Source organism: Mirounga leonina, unplaced genomic scaffold (assembly GCF_011800145.1).
Source record: "Mirounga leonina isolate KUSES-001 unplaced genomic scaffold, KU_Mleo_1.0 Mir_114, whole genome shotgun sequence".
Classification (NCBI taxonomy): domain Eukaryota; kingdom Metazoa; phylum Chordata; class Mammalia; order Carnivora; family Phocidae; genus Mirounga; species Mirounga leonina.
Window position 1 is genome coordinate 1,114,461 of NW_023270265.1, and position 21,395 is coordinate 1,135,855.

At 37.6% G+C, this 21,395-nt stretch overlaps 1 protein-coding gene across 5 annotated transcripts in view; it reads right to left on the reverse strand.

Moving 5' to 3' along the window:
* The window catches only part of MICU1 (mitochondrial calcium uptake 1), a 229,590-nt gene that overhangs the window by 185,057 nt on the left and 23,138 nt on the right, over positions 1-21,395 (reverse strand). The window contains exon 1 of one of the 5 annotated variants that reach the window (XM_035021369.1): positions 8,663-8,691. The exons of the other annotated variants lie outside the window; for them this stretch is intronic. The gene's annotated coding sequence lies outside the window, so the exon portion shown is untranslated. Of the gene's footprint in view, positions 1-8,662; positions 8,692-21,395 lie in introns of those variants that run through there. 5 annotated transcript variants of the gene reach the window in all.

The following is a 21,395-nucleotide window of genomic DNA, read 5'->3' on the forward strand; positions in this document are numbered from 1 at the left end:
AGGCATCCTGTGAAAAACCATTTTTTACTCTCCACCTCCCTCAAACTCTTAGGTTTATGTTAATTTGTCCAAAACAAAGACACATTTCAATTTTAAGCCCAATCTAAGCTTCACACATTTTACAGTTACTTTGCTTTATTTTATAGCAATACCAGCAGTCAAAATCTTAACATATAACATAAAACTTCATTTAAAATGTTTCTGTTTGGGGTGTCTGGGTGGCTCAGATGGTTGAGCATCTGCCTTTGGCTCCGGTCATGATCCCAGGGTCCTGGGATTGAGCCCCACATCCGGCTCCTGGCTCAGTGGGGAGCCTGCTTCTCTCTCTGCCTCTCCCCCTGCTCGTGTTCTCTCTCTCTATCTCTGTGTCTCGAATGAATAAATAAAATCTTAAAAAAAAAAATAAAAATGGGGCGCCTGGGTGGCTCAGTCGTTAAGCGGCTGCCTTCGGCTCAGGTCATGATCCCAGGGTCCTGGGATCGAGCCCCGCATCGGGCTCCCTGCTCGCGGGGAGTCTGCTTCTCCCTCTGCCACTCCCCCTGCTTGTGTTCCCTCTCTCGCTGTGACTCTCTCTGTCAAATAAATAAATAAAATCTTTTAAAAAAAGAAATAAAAATGTTTCTGTTTAAACAATTCTTATTATAAGGTTAATCCAGTAAGATGATATTAATTAATATTTGATTATTCACTTGGGACTCTGTAAGCCTAAACCCCCACAGAACGTAAACCTTAATCTTTATCATCAAACCAAAGTATAAAGTGTTAGATTAACTTCTGCTATGATGTATATATGATTTAAAGACAACGGAGCATCTGAAGACAATGGCAGATGCTTACGTCCCAATCTCACAATATTTTCTCCACAAACAATATAGAACAATAACAAGGAAAAAAAAATAGCTATATGAAAACCATGTCCTCTGCCTAACTTGAAGACAGTCTAAACTTAAAAATACACTAAGTAAAAAAAGAAAAAGAACCAAATCTTGGTGTGTGATCTCATGTGCCTCCCCCATCCCTTTCCTGCCTCAAGGCTTTGTGGTGAAAAAAGTAGACTGAGAATACATGTCAGGAATAATGAAGAAGGGAAACTAGGAATAGGGCCTAAGGTTGATCTGAAAACACAATGGGTGATCTAAGTCCACACTAAGTCTAAAAATGTTTTTTTAATCATTTTATTTTTATCATTGTAGGTGTACTCTTCATTCCCATCCTCTATTTCCCCCATACCCCCACCCACCACTCCTCTGGTAACCATCAGTTTGTTCCCTATAGTTAAGAGTCCGTTTTTTTAGTTTCTCTTTTTCCGTTGCTCCTTTATTTCTTAAATTCCACATGAGTAAAATCATATGGTATTTGTCTTTCTCTGACTGACTTAGTTCGCTAGCTCCATCCATGTCATTGCAAATAACATGGCAAGATTTCATTCTTTTTATGGCTGAGTAATATTCCATTGTACCCATATACCACATTGTCTTTATCCCTCCATCCATCAATGGACATTTGGGCTGTTTCCATATCTTGGCTATTCTAAATAATGCTGCTACAAGTATAGGGGTGTGGGGCGCCTGGGTGGCTCAGTGGGTTAAATGTCTGCCTTTGGCTCGGGTTGTGATCCCAGGGTCCTAGGTTTGAGCCCCACATCGGGCTCTCTGCTGGGTGGGGAGCCTGCTGTTCCCCCTGCATGTGCTCTCTCTCTCTCCCTCTTTCTCTCTGTCAAACAAAATCTTTAAGAAAAAAAAAGTACAGGGGTGCATGTATCACTTTGAATTAGTGGGTTTTTTTATTTGGGTGGTAAATACCCACTAGTGTGACTATTGGATTGTAGGGTAGTTCTATTTTTACTATTTTGAGGAACCTCCATACCGTTTTCCACAGTCTCTGTACCAGTTTGCATTCCACCAACAGTGCAAGAAGCTCCTTTGTCTTTACAGCCTCACCAATACTTGTTTTTGTTTTTGATTTTAGCCATTCTCACAGGTATAAGGTGATATCTCACTGTAGTTTTGATTTGATTTCCCTGATGATGAGTGATGTTGACCATCTTTTTCGTGTATCTCTGGCCATCTGTATGTCTTCTTTGGAGAAATGTCTATTCATGCCTTCTGCCCATTTTAAATTGGATTATTTGGTTTTTGGGTGTTGAGTTGTATCAGTTCTTTATATATTTTGGATGCTAACCCTTTTTTAGATATGTCATTTGAAAATATCTTCTCTCATTCAGTAGGTTGCCTTGTAATTTTATGGACTGTTTCCTTTGCCATACAGAAAAAAAATTTTTTGATGTAGTCCCAATAGTTTATTTTTGCTTTTATTGCCCTTGCTGCAGGAGACGTAGGTAGAAAAATGTTGCTATGGCCAATATCAGAGAGATTACTGCCTGTACTCTCTTTAAGGATTTTTATGGTTTCAGGTCTCACATTTAGGTCTTTAGTCTATTTTGAGAATTTTGTGTACAGTAAAACAAAGTTTTCCAGTTTCATTCTTTTGCATATGGCTGTCCAACTATCCCAACACCAGTTGTTGAAGAGACTATCTTTTTCCCATTGTATATTCATTCCTCGTTTGTTGAAGATTAATTGACCATATAATTGTGGTTTTATTTCTGGGTTTTCTGTTCTATTCCATTGATCTATGTGTCTATTTTTTATGCCAGTAGCATACGGTCTTAATTACTACTGCTTTATAACATAACTTGAAATCTGGAATTGTGGTACTTCCAATTTTGTTTTTCTTTTTCAAGATTACTTTGGCTATTCGAGGTCTTTGTGGTTCTGTACAAATTTTAGGATTGTTTGTTCTAGTTCTGTGAAAAATGCTGTTGGTACATTGATAGGGACTGCATTAAATCTGCAGACTGCTTTAGTATAGACATTGCAATGCTTTTTCTTCCAACCCATGAGCATGGAATGTCTTCCCATTTCTTTGAATCATACTCAGTTTCTTTCATCAGTGTTTATAGTTTTCAGAGTACAGGTTTTCCACTTCTTGCATTGTTTATTCCTATGTATTTTATTGTTTTTGGTGCAAATGTAAATAGGATCTTTTCCTTACCATCACTTCTGCTCTGTCATTATTAGTGTATATAGGTTTGCAACAGATTTCTGTACACTGATTTTGTATCCTGTGACTTTACTGAATTCCTTTATCAGCTCTAGTTTTGTTTTTTGTTTTTATTTTTTGTGGAGTCTAAGGTTTTCTCTATATAGTATCATGTCATCTGCAAATAGTGAAAGTTTTACTTCTTCCTTACCAATTTGGTTGCTGTTTATTTCTTTATGTTGTCTAATTGCTGTGGCTAGTATTTCTAGCACTATGTTGAATAAAAGTGGTGGGAGTGGACATCCTTGTCTTATTCCTGACCATAGGGGAAAAGCTCTGTTTTTCACCTCCGTGTATAAGTTGGCTGTGGGATTTTCATACAGAGAAGTATTCCTTCTAGACCTACTCTGCAGAGGATATTATCATGAATGGATGTTGTACTTTGTCAAATGTTTTTATGCATCTATTGAGATGATCATATGGTTTTTATCCTTTCCCTTCTTGATGGGACGTATCATGTTGATTGTTTTGTGAATATTATTTTTTAAGATTTTATTTACTTGTGAGAGACAGAAAGAGAGAGCGAGCAAGCAAGCACAAGCAGGGGGAATGACAGGTAGAGCAGGCTGAGGGAGAAGCAGGCTCTCAATATTGAGCAAGGAGCCCAATGTGAGACTCGATCCCAGAACCCCAGGATCATGACCTGAACCAAAGGCAGACACTTAACCAACTGAGCCACCCAGGCGTCCCTGTTTGGGAATATTAAACCATCCTTGCATCCCAGGAATAAATCCTAAAAATCCTTTTTAAAAAAAGATCTGTCAGGCACCTGGGTGGCTCAGTTGGTTGGGAGAATGCCTTCGGCTCAGGTCATGATCCCTAAGTCCTGGGATCGAGTCCCATATCGGGCTCCTGGCTCAGCGGGGAGCCTGCTTCTCCCTCTGACCCTCTCCCCTCTCATGCTGTTTCCCTCTCTCTCTCTCAAATAAATGAATAAATAAAATCAGAAAGAAAAGAAAGAAAGAAAAAGCAAGCAAGCAAGCAAGCAAGCAAGCTGTCTAGGGGTTCCTGGGTAGCTCAGTTGGTTGAGCGTCCGACTCATGATTTTGGTTCAGGTCATGATCTTGGGGTCCTGGTATTGAGCCCTGTGTCAGGCTCTGCGGTCAGCGGGGAGTCTGCTTGAGATTCTCTCCCTCTCCCTCTGCCCCTTCCCTGCTCACTCTCTCTAAATAAATAAATGTTAAAAAAAAAAAAAAAGGATCTGAGAAGGACTTAAAATTAAAAGTATATGTGATTTGGAAAGCCTTCCTTCAAAACTTACAAATTCTAAAGAACACCTAAGCAACATAATTAGTAGAGTATATCTTACAGATAATATCAAACAATACACTGGTAATACAGAATACACCTTTTTCTCAAGTGCCCCAAGGATCATTAATAAAAACAGATTAATATTAGGTCACATAAAAGTAGAAATATTACCCCAAAAAACCTTTCTAAAAACAATAAAACTAGAAATTAATAAAAATAACAAAAAGGTCCTACCAGCTAAAAATAGAAATAAAACAACTATTAACAACACTTGGGTAAAAAAAGAAATATAAACTGAAATTAAAAATTTATATTAAGTGGAATGTAAACTGGGGCAGCCACTATGGAAAACTGTATGGAAGTTTCTCAAAAAATGAAAAACACAACTATCGTATGATTCAGCATTCTTTATCCATTCATCCACTGATGGACACACATTATTTCCACCCCTCGGCTATTGTAAATAATGTTGCAAGAACATGGGGGTATATACATCTTTTCAAATTGGTGTTTCCATTTTCTTCAGATAAATACCCAGAAGTAGAATTGCTGGATCATATGGTAGTTCTATTTTTAATTTTTTGAGGAACCTTCCTACTGTATCCCATAGTGATTGCATAGTTTACATTTCTACCAACAGTATATGAGCATTCCCTTTCCTCTGCATCTTCACCAGTACTTGTTATTTCTTGTCTATTTTTTTTTTTAAGATTTTATTTATTTGAGAGAGAGAGAGAGCTCGTGCAAGCAGGGGGGAGGGGTAGGGCAAAGGGAGAAAAGAGTCGTAAGCAGATTCTGCACTGAGTGCACAGCTCAACGTGGGGCTTGATCTCACAACCTTAAGATCACAACCTGAGCCAAAACCAAGAGTAGGACTCTTAACCAACTGTTCGACACAGGCACCCCTCTTGTCTTTCTGATAATAGCCCCTCTAACAGGTGTGAGGTGATACCTCACTGTGGTTTTGATTTGTAATTCCCTAACGACTAATGATATTGAACATCTTTTTCATGTACCCGTTGGCCATCTGTATGTCTTGTTTGGGAAAATGTCTGTTCAGATCCTCTGCCCATTTTTTAATATGGTTGTTTATTGCTATTAAGTTTTATGAGTTCTTCATATATTTTGGATTGTAATCTCTTATTAGATATACAATTTGCAAAAATTTTCTCCCCTTCAGTAGGTTGCCTTTTCATTTTGCTGATGGTTTCTTTTGCTGTGCAGAAGCTTTTCAGTTTGTTGTCCCACTTGTTTATTTTTGCTTTTGTTGTCTTTAGACTCAGACCCAAAAAATCATCACCAAGACTGACATCAAGGAGTTTATCACCTATATTTTCTTCTAGGAGTTTTGATTTCAGGCCTTACATTCAACTCTTTATCCATTTTGTGTTAATTTTTGTGTTTGGTATAAGATAGTGGTCCAGTTTCATTCTTTTGTTTGTGGCAGTCCAGTTTTTCCAACACTGTTTATTGAAGAGATTATCCTTTCCCCATTGTATATTCTTGGCTCCTTTGTCATAAATGAACTGATCATATATGTGTGGGTTTATTTCTAAGCTCTCTATTCTGTTCCTTGATCTTTGTGTCTATGTGTCTGTTTTTATGCCAATACCAAGCTGTTTTGATTACTCCAGCTTTGTAACATAGTTTGAAATCAGGCAGTGTGATGCCTCCAGCTTTATTCTTCTTTCTCAAGACTGTTTTGGCTATTTGGGGTCTTTTTGATTCCATACAAATTTCAGGTTTCTAGTTCTGTGAAAAACGCCATTGGAATTTTGCTAAGGTTTACACTGATTCAGTACATTGCTTCGGGTAGTATGGACATTTTAATAGTAATATTAATTCTTCCAATCCATTAGCATGCAGTATCTTTCCATTTATTTATATCTTCAATTTCTTTCATCAATGACTTAACAATTTTCTGTGTACAGGTCTTTCAACTTTTGGTTAAATGTATTCCTAAGTATTTTATTCTTTTTGATGCAATTATAAATGGGATTATTTTATTTCTCTTTCTGATAGTTCATTATCAGTGTATAGACACACAACAGGTTTTTGTATACTGACTTTATATCATGCAACTTTACTGAATCCATGTAATAATTCTAATAGTTTTTTGGTGTGGTGTTTAGGGTTTTCTATATATAATATCATGTCATTTGCAAATAGTACAGTTTTACTTCTTCCTTTCCAATCTGGATGCCTTTTATTTCTCTTTTTTACCCAACTGCTCTGGCTAGGACTTTCAGTACTATGTTGGAAACAAAAATGGCAAGAGTGGGAATCCTTGTCTTATTCCTCTTCTTAGAGAAAAGATTTCCAGCTTTTCACCATTCCCTACGATGTTAGCTGTGGGCCTATCATACATGGCTGTATGTTGAGGTACATCCCTCTCATTTTGTTGAAAATATGAGCACTCTTCTTAGAGTTTAAATTCTGTGTCTCTCCATGTGTCAAATCCAAGAAGAGAGAGATTATCTAGGGACATGGAACATGACAGTCATTCCAATTTTATAAGACCATATACACTTAGGATAAAAACAGTATTTAGAGGAATAATGTCAAGACGATTAGCAGAAATACAGGCAGAATCTGGAAAACGACTAATCACTTCTTCCACACTTCTCACCACTATGATCACAAAACCAAAGTCCATGTTCCTAATGTAGGAGGCATGAAATTCTTTGCTACCTTTAACTATACCCATGGAGGATCACACAGGTCTAGTCAAGCTCAAAAAAGATGTCCCAATTTCTGGAAAATATGATCTCTAACACTACCACTGGTCAGCAATCTTCCCAACAGAAGCTTATTATTCTTCCTCTTTTTTTTTTTTTAAGGATACAGAAAGTTAGAAAAAAAGTCAAAAAGAAATTTATAATTTAATCAGTCTCATATATATTTATATATACACACACACACACATATATATATCAGAACTGCAACACATTTAAAAAATTATTTGTAGGGGCCCTTGGGTGGCTCAGTTGGTTAAGCATCTGACTCTTGATTTCAGCTAAGGTCATGATCTCAGGGACCTGGGATTGAACCCCGCACTGGGCTCCCTGCTCAATGGGGACTTTAAATTTTATTTAAAATTAAATACATTGAAAGGATAGACTTTAGCCAAAAAAAAAAAAAAAACTAGTAGTAAAAAAAAAATATATGATTGACAAGTGAAGAGAATACACTAGATTCTGGGTGTGTTTTGGTCTGTTTGTTAGAAGAAACTGCATCTCAAAATTGTAGAGAAGAAAAAACATATACAAAAATAAAATTAAATACAATGAAAGGACAGAATATAACTATAAATGAAAATTTTAAAAGATTAAAAAAAAGTTGATAAAATAATAAATTGGTTGAAAAAGGAAAGAGGAAAAAAATTTAAAGTTGGAAGACTAAAGAATCGTGGGGAAAAAACACATGAATTCTATATACTATTTTCCCCTAGCACTGGAGTTTTGCAGTTCTCAGTGATCGGTAAACTTGCTATTGGCTGGATGTTCCTGCTGATCATCTGGGGGAGGGGCCTGTTGCGTTGATTCTCAAGTGTCTTTGCCCTAGGTGGAATTGTACCGCCCTTGCCAGGGGGCCAGGCTAAGTAAGCAGCTCAGGATTGCTCTCTGTGGCTTTTGTTCTCTGAAGGCTTTCCAGGCCGCTTTAGAGGATGAGAATGAAAATGGTGGCCTCCCAATCTCCAGCCCTGGAGCTGAGAGCTCAGGCCCCACTCCTCAGTGTGACCTCAGAGAAAAGCAGTCAATCTCTATCCGCATTCTGCTCACCCAGTCCATGACTAAGCCTTTCTATCTCAGGCACGCCACCCCATTTTGAGTCTGTAAAACCCTGCAGATTTCTGCATTGTGCACCCGGGCTGCTCCTGCCAGGGCAGGAAGCGAGGTCTTGCTGCAGTTCTGCCGCTCACTGGGCCCCTGCTTGGAAAGCGGTTGCCCAACCGTGTTGTGGTTCAAGGTATATGCCAACCAGGAGCTGAGAGCACACTCCTGGGCTTGCTAATTGCAGCTGGCTTCCCTGCTGTGATGTCTGGGAACTCTGCCACACTCAGGCACCCCTGGTCTTCCTGTAACCCCAGGGATCCTGACACCACACTGTCCTACCTTGGATTCCGCCCCACTTCTCCACCTGAGCACCTTTCAAGCAGCAATGTCCCTCACCAGAGCAGACTTCTAAAAGTTCTGATTTTGTGCTCTACTGCTATATCACTTTCAGGTGCCGGCTTAGGGAGGCTCCCTCCCCTTTGCAGTTTATCTTCCCGTGTAGCGCCTCAGATTCAATTCTCTGCACCTCCTACCTTGCAGAAAGTGGTCGCTTTTCTATTTGTAGAGTTCCAGCTCTTATTTTCTTAGATCTCTGGTTGAGTTCACAGGTGTTCAGAATGATTTGATAGCTATCTAGCTGAATTCCCGGAACTAGACGAAACTAAGGTCTTCTGCTCCTCCGCCATCTTGGGACTATCCACCGTTAGTAGACTTTTTAAAGCAGTTTTAGGTTGAGAGAAAACATTGAGCTAAATGTCATTTACTATCTTTTACTCTCTCAATTCCCCTATTTTTAATATCTTGCATTAGTATAATACATTACAATTGATCCAATATTGATACATTATTATTAAATAAGTCATTTATTAATATTAGGATCCATTCTCTGTTGATATTCTGTTTTTTTTTAAATTATTGTGAAAAACACAACACTGAATTCATCATTGTAAACATTTTTAATTGTACAGTAAAGTAGTGCTAAGTATATGCAATTTGTTGCAAAACAAATCTCTAACTTTTCACCTGGAAATAATTTTTTTAAAGATTTATTTATTTGAGAGGTAGGAAGAGTGACCAGAGGGAGACAGAGACAAGCAGACTCCATTTTAAATTTAATTTTAAATTTATTTTTGTATATATGTTTTTCTTTCTTTACAATTTTGGGACCTAGTTTTCTAACAGACCAAAATACACACAGGATCCAGTGTATTGCTCTACTCTGTTCACCTGTCTGATTATATTCTCTCTCTCTTTTTTCCTCTCTTCCCCCCCCCCATTTCAGGTCTCTTCTGATTTGTTTATTGTATATTTCTCTGGGGTCGTTATCCCCCTTTTACTATTTTGTTCTCTCGTTCATCTATTCTTCTCTGGACAGAATGACAAGATGGAAAAACACCTCAAAAAAAGAGAACAAGAGGAAGTACTGACTGCCAGGGACCTATGGACATAAGTAAGATGTCGGAACCAGAGTTCAGAATAATGATTATAAAAATACTAGCCAGTCTTGAAAAAAGCATAGAAGACACTAAAGAATCCCTTTCTGGAGAAATAAAAGAACTAAAATCTAATCAAGTCAAAATAAAAAATGGTACTGATGATGAGATGTAACTAGAAATGGAGGCTCTAACTGCTAGGATAAATAAGGCAGAAGAGAGATTCAGTGATATAGAAGACAAAATGATGAAGAATAAAGCTGAGAAAAAGATAACACAACTACTAAATCACAAGGGGAGAATCTGAGATATAAGTGATACCATAAAATAAAACAGTATTAGAATAATTGGGATCCCAGAAGAGGAAAGTGGGGAGGGGGGGAAGGTTTACTGGAGCAAATTACTGCGGAGAACTTCCCTAATCTGGGAAAGGAAACAGGTATCAAAATCCAGTAGGCACAGAGAATCACCCTCAAAAAATCAATAAAAATAAGCCAACACCTTGACATATAATAGTGAAACTTGCAAACCTCAGAGACAAAGAGAAAATGCTTAAAGTGGCTGGGGACAAGAAGTGCATAACCTACAAGGGTAGAAATGTTAGACTGGCAGAAGACCTAACTACACAGACCTGGCAGCCAGAAAGGATTGGCATGATATATTCAGGGTGCTAAATGAGAAAAATATGCAGCCAAGAATACTTTATCCAGCTAGGGTGTCATTCAAAAATACAAGGAGAGATAAAAAGCTTCCTTTTTATCTAAAACTAGAAGAATTTGTCATCACTAAACCAGCTCTGCAAGAAATATTAAAAGGGATCCTTTAAGTGAAAAGAGAGCCCAAAAGTAACATAGACCGGAAAGGAACAGAGACAATATATAGAAACAGTGACTTTACAAGTAATACAATGGCACTAAATTCCTATCTTTCAATAGTTACTCAGAATGTAAATGGGCTAAATGCCCCAATCAAAAGACACATGGTGTCAGATTGGATAAAAGCAAGACTCATTGATTATGCTGTCTGCAAGAGATTCATTTCAGACCCAATGACTCTTCCAGATTTTAAGTGAGAGGGTGGAAAACAATTTGTCATGCTAATGGACATCAAAAGAAAGCTGGGGTGGCAATCCTTACACCAGACAAATTAGATTTTAAACCAAAAACTGTAGTAAGAGATGAGGAAGGACATTATATCATAATTAAAGAGTCTATCCAACAAGAAGATCTAACAATTGTAAATATTTATGCCCTTAACATGGGCGCAGCCAATGACATAAACCAATTAATAACAAAGTCAAAGAAACACATTGACAATAATACAATAATAGTAGGGGACTTTAACCCCACTCACAGCAACGGACAGATCATCTAAACAGAATCAACAAGGAAACAAGGGCTTTGAATGACACACTGGACCAGATGGGACTCCACAGATATAATCACAACATTCCATTCTAAAGCAACAGAATATACATTCTTCTTGAGTGCACATGGAACATTCTCCAGAACAGCTCAAATCCTGGGTCATACATCAGGTCTTAACCAGTACCAAAAGACTGGGATCATTCCCTACCTATTTTTGGACCACAGTGCTTTGAAACTGGAACTCAATCACAAGAGGAAATTTAGAAAGAACTCAAATACATGGATGCTAAAGAACATCCTACTAAAGAATGAATGGGTCAACCAGGAAGTTAAAGAATTTTTAAAAATTCATGGAAACAAATGAAAATAAAAATACAACTGTTCGGAGGCACCTGGGTGGCTCAGTCATTGAACGTCTGCCTTCGGCTCAGGTCACGATCCCAGGGTCCTGGGATCGAGTCCCACGTCGGGCTCCCTGTTCCTTGGGAGCCTGATTCTCCCTCTGCCTCTCTCTCTCTATGTCTCTCATGAATAAATAAATAAAATCTTTAAAAAAAGAAAAAAAAATACAACTGTTCAAAACCTTTGGGATGCAGCAAAGTCGGTCCCAAGGAGGACGTATATAACAATACAAGCCTTTCTCAAGAAACAAGAAAGGTCTCAAATACACAACCTAACCTTACACCTAAAGGAGGTGGAGAAAGAACAGCAAATAAAGCCTAAACCCAGCAGGAGAAGAGAAATGATAAAGATCAGAGCAGAAATCAATGAAATAGAAACCAAAAGAACAGTAGAACAGACCAACAAAACTAGGAACTGCTTCTTTTAGAGTAAGACTGATAAAAGAAAAAGAGAAAGGACCCAAATAAATAAAATCATGAATGAAAGAAGAGAGATCACAACCAACACCAAAGATATACAAACAATTATAAGAACATATTATGAGCAACCATATGCCAACAAATTAGGCAATCTGGAAGAAATGGATGCATTCCTAGAGATGTATAAACTACCAAAACTGAACCAGGAAGAAATAGAAAACCTGAACAGACCCATAACCAGCAAGGAAATTGAAGCAGTAATCAAAAAACTCCTGACAAACAAGAGCCCAGGGCCAGATGGCCTCACAGAGGAATTCTACCAAATATTTGAAGAAGAATTAATACCTATTCTTCTGAAGCTGTTTCAGAAAATAGAAATGGAAGGAAAACTTCCAAACTCTTTCTATGAGGCCAGCATCACCTTGATCCCAAAACCAGACAAAGAACCTACCAAAAAGTATAATTACAGACCAATATCCCTGATGAACATGGATGCAAAAACTCTCAGTAAAATACTAGCCAATAGGATCCAGCAGTACATTAAAAGGATTATTCACCATGACCAAGTGGGATTTATTATTGGGCTGCAGGGGTGGATTAACATCCACATCAATCAATGTGATACACCACATTAATAAAAGAAAGAAAAAGAACCATATGATCCTCTCAATAGATTCAGAAAAAGCATTTGACAAAGTACAGCATCCTTTCTTAAAACTCTTCACAGTGTAGGGATGGAGGGAACATAGCTTAATATCATAAAAGCCATCTATGAAAAGCCCACAGTGATTATCATTCTCAATGGAGAAAAACTGAGAACTTTTCCCCTAAGGTCAGGAACATGGCAGAGATGTCCACTATTACCACTGCTGTTCAACATAGTACTAGAAGTCCTAGCCTCACCAATCAGACAACAAAAAGAAATTTAAAAAATCTGAATCAGCAAAGAAGAAGTCAAACTCTCACTCTTTGCAGATGACATGACACTCTATATAGAAAATCCAAAAGAGTCCACCCCAAAATTGCTAGAACTCATACAGGAATTCAGTAAACTGACAGGATATAAAATCAATGCTCAGAAATCAGTTGCATTCCTCTACACTAAGAATGAGAGAGAAGAAAGAGAAACTAAGGTGTCAATCCCATTTACACCTGCACCAAAAACCATAAGATACCTAGGAATTAAGCTAACCAAAGAGGCAAAGGATTATAGAACAAACATGAAAGAAATGGAGGAAGACACAAAGAAATGGAAAAGCATTCCATGCTCATGGATGGGAAGAACAAATATTGATAAATTGTCTATGCTACCTAGAGCAATCTATACATTCAGTGCAATCTCTATCAAAATACCATCAACTTTTTCCACAGAAATGGGACAAATAATCCTAAAATTTGTATGGAACCAGAAAAGACCCCAAATAGCCAGAGGAATGTTGAAAAGAAAACCAAAACTTGTGGCATCACAATTCCAGACTTCAAGCTCTATTACAAAGCTGTAATCACCAAAACAATATGGTACTGGCACAAAAACAGACACAAAGATCAATGAACAGAATAGAGAACCCATAAATGGACCTTCAACTCTATGGTCAACTAATCTTTGACAAAGCAGGAAAGAATATCCAATGGAAAAAAGACAGTCTCTTCAACAAGGGGCATTGGGAAAATTTTGGACAGCCACATGCAGAAGAATGAAACTGGACCACTTCCTTACACCATACACAAAAACAGACTCAAAATGGATGGAAGACCTAAATATGAGACAGGAATCCATCAAAATCCCAGAGGAGAAAACAGGCCATAACAACTTCTTGCTAGAACGTCTCCAAAGGCAAGGGAAACAAAGGCAAAAATGAACTATTGGAACTTCATCAAGATAAAAAGCTTTTGTACAGCAAAGGAAACAGTCGACAAAACCAAAAGACAACCAACAGAATGGGAGAAGATATATGCAAATGAAATATCATATAAAGGGCTGGTATCCAAAATCTACAAAGAACAATATTAAACTCAACACCCACAGAACAAATAATCCAGTCAAGAAATGGGCAGAAGACATGAACAGACATTTCTGCAAAGAAGACATCCAAATGGCCAACAGACACATGAAAAAGTGCTTAACATCATGCGGCATCAGGGAAATACAAATCAAAACCTCAATGAGATATGACCTCACATCAGTCAGAATGGCTAAAACCAACAAGTCAGGAAACAAAAGATGTTGGTGAGGATGCAGAGAAAGGGGGAACCCTCTGACACTGTTGGTACAGCCAACTCTGGAAAACAGTATGGAGGTTCCTCAAAAAGTTGAAAATAGAGCTACCCTACAATCCAGCAATTGCACTAGTGGGTATTTACCCCAAAGATACAAATCTAGTGATCCAAAGGGGCACCTGCATCCCAATATTTATAGCAGCAATGTCCACAATAGCCAAAATATGGAAAGAGCCCAGATGTCCACTGACAGATGAATGGATAAAGAAGATGTGGTGTGTGTGTGTATGTATACACACACATATAATGGAATACCAAGCAGTCATCAAAAAAAAAAAAAGAAATCTTGCCATTTGCAACTATGTAGGGAGTGGAACTAGAAGGTATTATGCTAAGTGAAATAAGTCAATCAGAGAAAGACAATTATCATATGATCTCACTCATATGTGGAATTTAAAAAAACAGAACAGGATCATAGGGGAAGAGAGGAAAAAATAAAACAAGACGAAATCAGAGAGGGAAATAAGAGATTCTTAATCATAGGAAACAAACTGAGGGTGCTGGAGCAGAGCACGGTGGGGGGATGGGGCAACTGGGTGAGGGGCATTAAGGAGAGCATGTGATGTCATGAGCACTGGGTATTATATAAGACTGATGAATCACTGACCTTCACCTCTGAAACCAATAATACATTATATGTTAATTAACTGAATTCAAATTTTAAAAAGACACTGGAAAAAAGTCTACTAATTAAAAAAATATTTCCTAATATAAAGTATTTTCCATTTATAAACATCATTTACCTGGATTCGATCACAATGATCATACATGTTTCATACTTCTTGAGGAAATACTCAATTACACTTATGACTGCTCACAATATTTCTCCAAACAGGATGAAATAGATAAAAATGTGCACAATCTTTTTTACTTGCACTCTCACCAGCTGTGATCAACTTTATCCCTATGTAGCAATGGTAGGGAGTTAACACAGCATAGTTACTGACCTCTTGCAGTTTTTCTCAACAGGTGTTACACAAGAGAATTAACATATTCATTGGGCAATGACTTAACTTTTCTCATATACATCTAGAATGGCAGTAGTTTTGTACCAATAGGATTAGGACTGAGAAAATAATCACAGAAATAATTTACTTTGTTCTGTAGTTCAGATGAGCAACGCTGGTTGCAAAAGACTTAGAGATATGAAAAACTATCCAGAACTTACAGCATTAGGAGTAGCTAATACTATTAGTCATCCCATCCCTATTTTGTACAGCGAACAGAGGAACTAACAAAATAAAAACATATATGTTAACACTGGGGTAAGATATGTAAATGAACTACTTAAACTTCATCTTTTACTTTTTTTACAGATTTTTTTAAAGAAAGACAGCACTCATGCATGAGCAGGGGAAGGGGCAGAGGAAGAACGAGAGAGAGAGAATCCCAAGCAGATTCTGTACATGTGGACCCTGACGTTGGGCTTGATCTCATGACCCTGAGCCAAAATCAAGAGTTGGTCGCTTAACTGACTGAGCCACCCAGGCGCCCCTAAAATACATCTTTTAAAATATCTTCTTAAGGGGTGCCTGCGTGGCTCAGTCAGTTAAGTGTCTGCTTTCGGCTCAGGTCATGATCCCAGGGTCCTGGGATCAAGGCCCACATCAGGCACCCCGCTCAGTGGGGAGCCTGCTTCTCCTTATTCCTCAGTTGCTCCCCCTGCTTGTATTCTTTCTCCCTCTCAAATAAATTTTTTAAAATCTTCTAAAAAAATAAAAATAAGAAATAAAATATCTTAAGTTGCCTCTGCTAAACCCTTTAGATCACTTTTTTTTTTAATTTTTGAGTCTTTTTTTTTTTTAAGATTTTATTTATTTATTTGAGAGAGAGAGTGAGAGAGAGAGAGAGAGAGCACAAGAGAGGGGAGCGGGAGAGGGAGGAGCAGACTCCCTGCTGAGCAGGGAGCCCGATGCGGGACTCGATCCCGGGACTCCAGGATCATGACTTGAGCCGAAGGCAGTCGCCCAACCAACTGAGCCACCCAGGCGCCCCCCTTTAGATCACTTTAATCAAATATATCCATAAACCAAGAATAACCATTAATATTTTCCTGATATGTATATTAATTACTATGAGAGAATATACTACAATCTTGATGATAGTTATAAGGAAACGCCAGGATTAGTCTCTGACCAAATTCAAACACAGGAAGCTCCTAAAAATGAAATATTAAAATAATACCACTGTAAAATTTATTTAGAGTCTAAAAAAAAAAAACCACACACACACATTTCAGTGCATTCTACCAAACCCAAGAAATGCAACCCTATTCCTGCTTTCTTTTCTTATTGATTTTTTTCTTTTTTCTCTTCTTCTACTCATATTCATACCTTAAGCGTACAAGTCTTTCCAAGGAAATTTTAGCCTCACTTACAGTTCCCAACACTAATACATCCTAAAAATTGAGTTTCCTGTTCCATCATCCATGGTCAGGTTTCTAAGTCAGAGCACAAAGGAAACATCAAATGCTCAATCTTTATCCTTATACAGAGCTTCTGCCAGGTAAGCCAAAGTAGATGGTAATCTAAATGCCTCCGCTCATCTTTCCCTAGCTTTCAGTGATCATCTTGGCCTTCTGGTAAACAGAAAGTAGTCCTAAATAAAAAAGAGAGAAGGGAGCAATGATGTGTAAAAACAAAAAAACCAAAAAAAACAAAGTACACTGGACTTAGATTTGTAAGTCTTTTTTTTTTTTTAATTTTTTAAAAAGATTTATTTGAGAGAGAGAGAGAGAGCACAAGCAGGGGGAGCTGCAGAGGTACAGGGAGAAGCAGGTTCCCCACTGAGCAGGGAGCCCAACAAGGTAAGGCTCTATCCCACTTCCCTGAGACCATGACCTTAGCTGAAATCAAGAGTTAGATGCTCAACCAACTGAGCCACCCAGGTGCCCCAACTTAAAGTCTTAAATTCAAACCCCAGCTATTCAAATTTAAATTCTAGATATTATCTGATTTCAATTTCCTTACCTATAAAATTAAGGGAATCAGGTTACAAAGTCTCTACGAGTCTATCTAACATTCTGCAATTCTGTGATGTAAACGTTGAAGATTCACAGAAATATCCTATCACCTACCCAAAATTCTCAGAAGCCCCAAATTCACAAAGCCCTTCAATTCTCCTAGACTTCACTTTTCTCCTCTAACCCAAAGTTTCCTCTTCCTTTATCCAGGTAGGTGCTATTTTGAGAACCCAAAATGTCTCCATACATTGGCAAATGTTCCCAGGCCAGTGCGGGGAGGGAGGGTGGGCAAAATCAGGCCTAGTTGAAAACCAGTGTGCCAGAGGATAGAAAAGAAAAAAAAAAAAAAAAAAAAACCCACAATAGGAATCCTCCCTACATTCTTAGGTTCACAGTTCCTTTAGTCAAAAAGAAGAGTTCCCCTTTCTCAGACTTTAGGTGCCTACATAGTGCCGGGGCAACCACAACCTTATAGATGAGTCTGCATTTCCTAGAACTTTCTATAATCATAAAGTATATACAAAAGGCCCAATTAAGGAATGGGCAGGTGATTTGAACAGACACTTCATCAAAGAAGATATATAAATGGCAAATAAGCACTTGAAAAGATGCTCAACATCATTAGATATTAGAAAAATGATAATGAAAACCCCAATGAGATACTACTATACACCTAGTAGAATGGCTAAAAAAATACTAAAACTAACAATATCTGACACTATCAAAGATGCAGAGCAACTATAACATTCACACATTGCTGGAGGAAATGAAAGATGATACGCTCTTACTAGATACTCCAGAGATGAAAACTAACATTTGCACAAAAACCTGTACATGAAATGTTTGCAGCAGTTTTATTCATAATTACCAAAACTGTCAATACCGTAAATGACTTTCAACAGTTGAATGGATAAACAAACTCCAGTACATCCATATAATGGAAAACTCAGTAATCAATCAATCAGGAATGAATTATTGACATGCTCAACAAGAATCTGAAAGGTATTATGCTGATGATCAAAGAAGCCAGTTTCAAAAGGTTACATATTTTTATGTGACAGTCTGGAAAAGTAAAACAGTAGTGATGGAGACCAGATCAGACTGCCAGAGGTTACAGGTAGGTAGAAGATTTTACTACAACGGAACCACACAGAATTTTGGAGGGGATATTCTATATCCTGACAAATTCTATATTCCGTGTGGGACAGTCACACAAATCTGTACATGTGCTAAAGCTCAAAGAAATGCACAACAAAAATATAAGTCAACTTTAATGTATACTAAAATATGATTTTAAAATTCTATTTAAGATTTCTATATCTATATTAACTGTAGTCTTTTTTCTCATCTCTGTCAAGTTTTGCTTAAATTCAAATTTAAATAATGTAGTAAAGCAATAATTTGTGTGCTAAGCTCTAGGCAGGTTAAAATAGTATAAAAATAATCTGTTTCTGGGGCACCTGGATAGCACAGTCAGTTAAGCATCGGATTCTTCATTTCGGCTCAGGTCCTGATCTCAGGGTTGTGAGATCAAGCCCTGTGTCAGGCTCCACACCCAGCATAGTCTGCTTAAGTTTCTCTCTTCCTCTCCCTCTGCCCCTTCCCCACCAGTGCACACTCGCACGCACGCTCTCTCTCTAAAATAAATAAATAAATCTTTAAAAAATAGTAATAAACTGTTTCTTTGGCATGCCTATTTACCATCTAATGATCATTTTGTTTTTTATTTTGAGAAGTAGTTTCTACAAAATGTTTGTTTTTCCCCTAGTGACTGGTTTAAATTCTCCACTTCTACCTATCTCAGGCGATGAAAATGTACTTAGGAAACACTAAGTAGCTCTAAGAAGGTAAAGAAAGGTAAAAGCCAGAAAGGTTAAAGGATCCCATTTAAGTCAAAAGGCCTTTTAAAAATTATTATTATAAATAATTATAAAAAGGCAGAGGTCACTTAGAAAATTATTTTCAGTCTTATAAATGGGATAATTTTTATATATTTCTTAATCATAAATTTGTTATTTTGACCTTGAATGCTGGTTCTACCTTGCTAAAGCCAAAAAATATAAATGATATCAGCCGTAAAAACTAAATAGTTTACTCTACTAAGAAATAAACTAGGGCGCCTGGGTGGCTCAGTTGGTTAAGCGACTGCCTTCGGCTCAGGTCATGATCCTGGAGTCCTGGGATCGAGTCCCACATCAGGCTCCCTGCTCGGCAGGGAGTCTGCTTCTCCCTCTGACCCTCTCATGCTCTATCTCATTCTCTCTCTCAAATAAATAAATAAAATCTTTAAAAAAAAAAAAAAGAAAGAAAGAAACTAGTACACAGTTCATCACTTTAGACTTTTCCAACAGCAGGCCCAATCCGATCTGAACTAGGTAAAGCCATACTACAATGTAAGCTTCAGAGATTTGAAAACCCAATACACACTCCACTAACAAACATTTCCTCACATACTGGATGTAAGTCTTTTCTGGCCTTCCTTGTAGCATCTGAAGCCTTTCACTAAAAATAAAACCATTACTTTGTATATTATGGTCTCGATATATTTAAATGTTAAATATTCTTCTATCAAAAGAAATTATTTCAAACTATTTTTGTAAGTCACACTTTTCTAAACAATATGCTAATCCATAAACTTCTATCTCCACTGTTGGCAGCCAAGTCTATACCACCATCCTATCAAGCTTGGATTTCTGCAATTGTCTCCTAAGCAGACTCCTTGCTTTCATTCTGTACATTAGCGAGTGATTTCTTTTTTCTAGAGTAATCTTTTAAAAATGTACATTAGAAATGTCCAAATCAGGGGCGCCTGGGTGGCTCAGCTGTTTAAGCATCGGACTCGATTTGGCTCAGATCATGATCTCAGGGTCCTGGGATCAAGCCCTCCATCAGGCTCCCTGCTGCTTGTCCCTCTCCCTCTGCCCCTCACCCCTGCTCCTACTCTAGGAAATAAAATCTTAAAAAATAAAATAAAAACCATTATATTCTACTTTCATAGCCTATGGTCTTTGTTGCCTGAAATGTTTTCAACTCCACTTTAATTACTTTATCAACCACACAGTACAATGAGGCTTCCCTATTCTCTTAATTTTTTAATAAAATTTCAAATATTAAAGGTAGTAAAAATCCCTGATTCTGAATTTAACAGCTGACATTTAAGGTGTAATAAGCAAGACACATAATTTTTTCTTTCTTTCTGATTTCAATGTGCTTGCCTAGTAATTTCAAGTGACCTCTGCTGTCACCTTAAAAGATATATGAAAAAGCACTTGTCAGATTTCATTATCCTCTTCAAATACTTTAATCTCTCAATTAAATCCCATATATTCATCTTTCTAGAAATCTGTACTTCTTGCTTTATCTTTTAACAAGACAAGAAGAGCAAACAATATGAGAAATTCATGCATTACAAAAATAAATACCCCACATAAAAAAAATATTTAAGAATCAAAACATTAAAATGCTGGTGTTAACTGACAGATAATGAAAAAAAGAAACTGAACAAGGACACAAAATTTCCTTAAAGCAGATAAGGAAGAAAACTAGGAAATGGGATATATGTGGTTTTTTCTTTAAAAACTCAACTTCTACCACTTAGAAGAAACACAAAATTTAAATCCTAAAATTTATAACGAATTGCCTGACACCTCACCAAAGAAGATATAGATGGCAAATAAGCATACAGAAAGATGCTCCACATCGTATGTCCTCAGGGAAATGCAAATTAAAACACTGAGATACAATACCCACCAATTACAGTGATCAAAATGTGGAACACTGACAATACCAAACGCTGGAGAGAATGTGGAGCTATAGGAACTCCCATTCAATACTGATAGGAATGCATGAAGGTGAATGTTAGAAGGTGGAGGAGGGTCAGTAATGTATCCTCCAGACTGAGAAGACACTTCAGTACAGAAAAACAAAGCAAGTCACTACATACTGCTTACACAGAGTTTTATTCAGGGTAACTTACACAGCAGGGAGGCTCAGGGGACAGACAATCTAGGCAGTACGCAGGTATCCTTTACCACTATTCTCTGCCCCTATCTTCCACCCCTATCTGGACCTTAATTCCTAGCTTTTATGGAGCAAGGGGCACAGTGGTGAGGTCATAGGGTAGTTATCTAAAGTGGCACCATCTGTGTGCCAGAGAGGCTCTCTACTGGTTATCTATGTAGCTCCATCTGTGCACCAGAGGGCCAAGGATGGAGTCAGTGTTGTCGGCACTCCTACAGTACAGTAACTTTGGAAGACAGTCTGGTGGTTTCTCACAAAAGCAAACATACTCTTACCATATGATCCAGCACTGCACTCCTTGGAATTTATTCAAAGAAACTGAAAACTTAATTACATACAAACACCAATACACAGATATTTATGGCAGCTTTCTTCATAACTGCCAA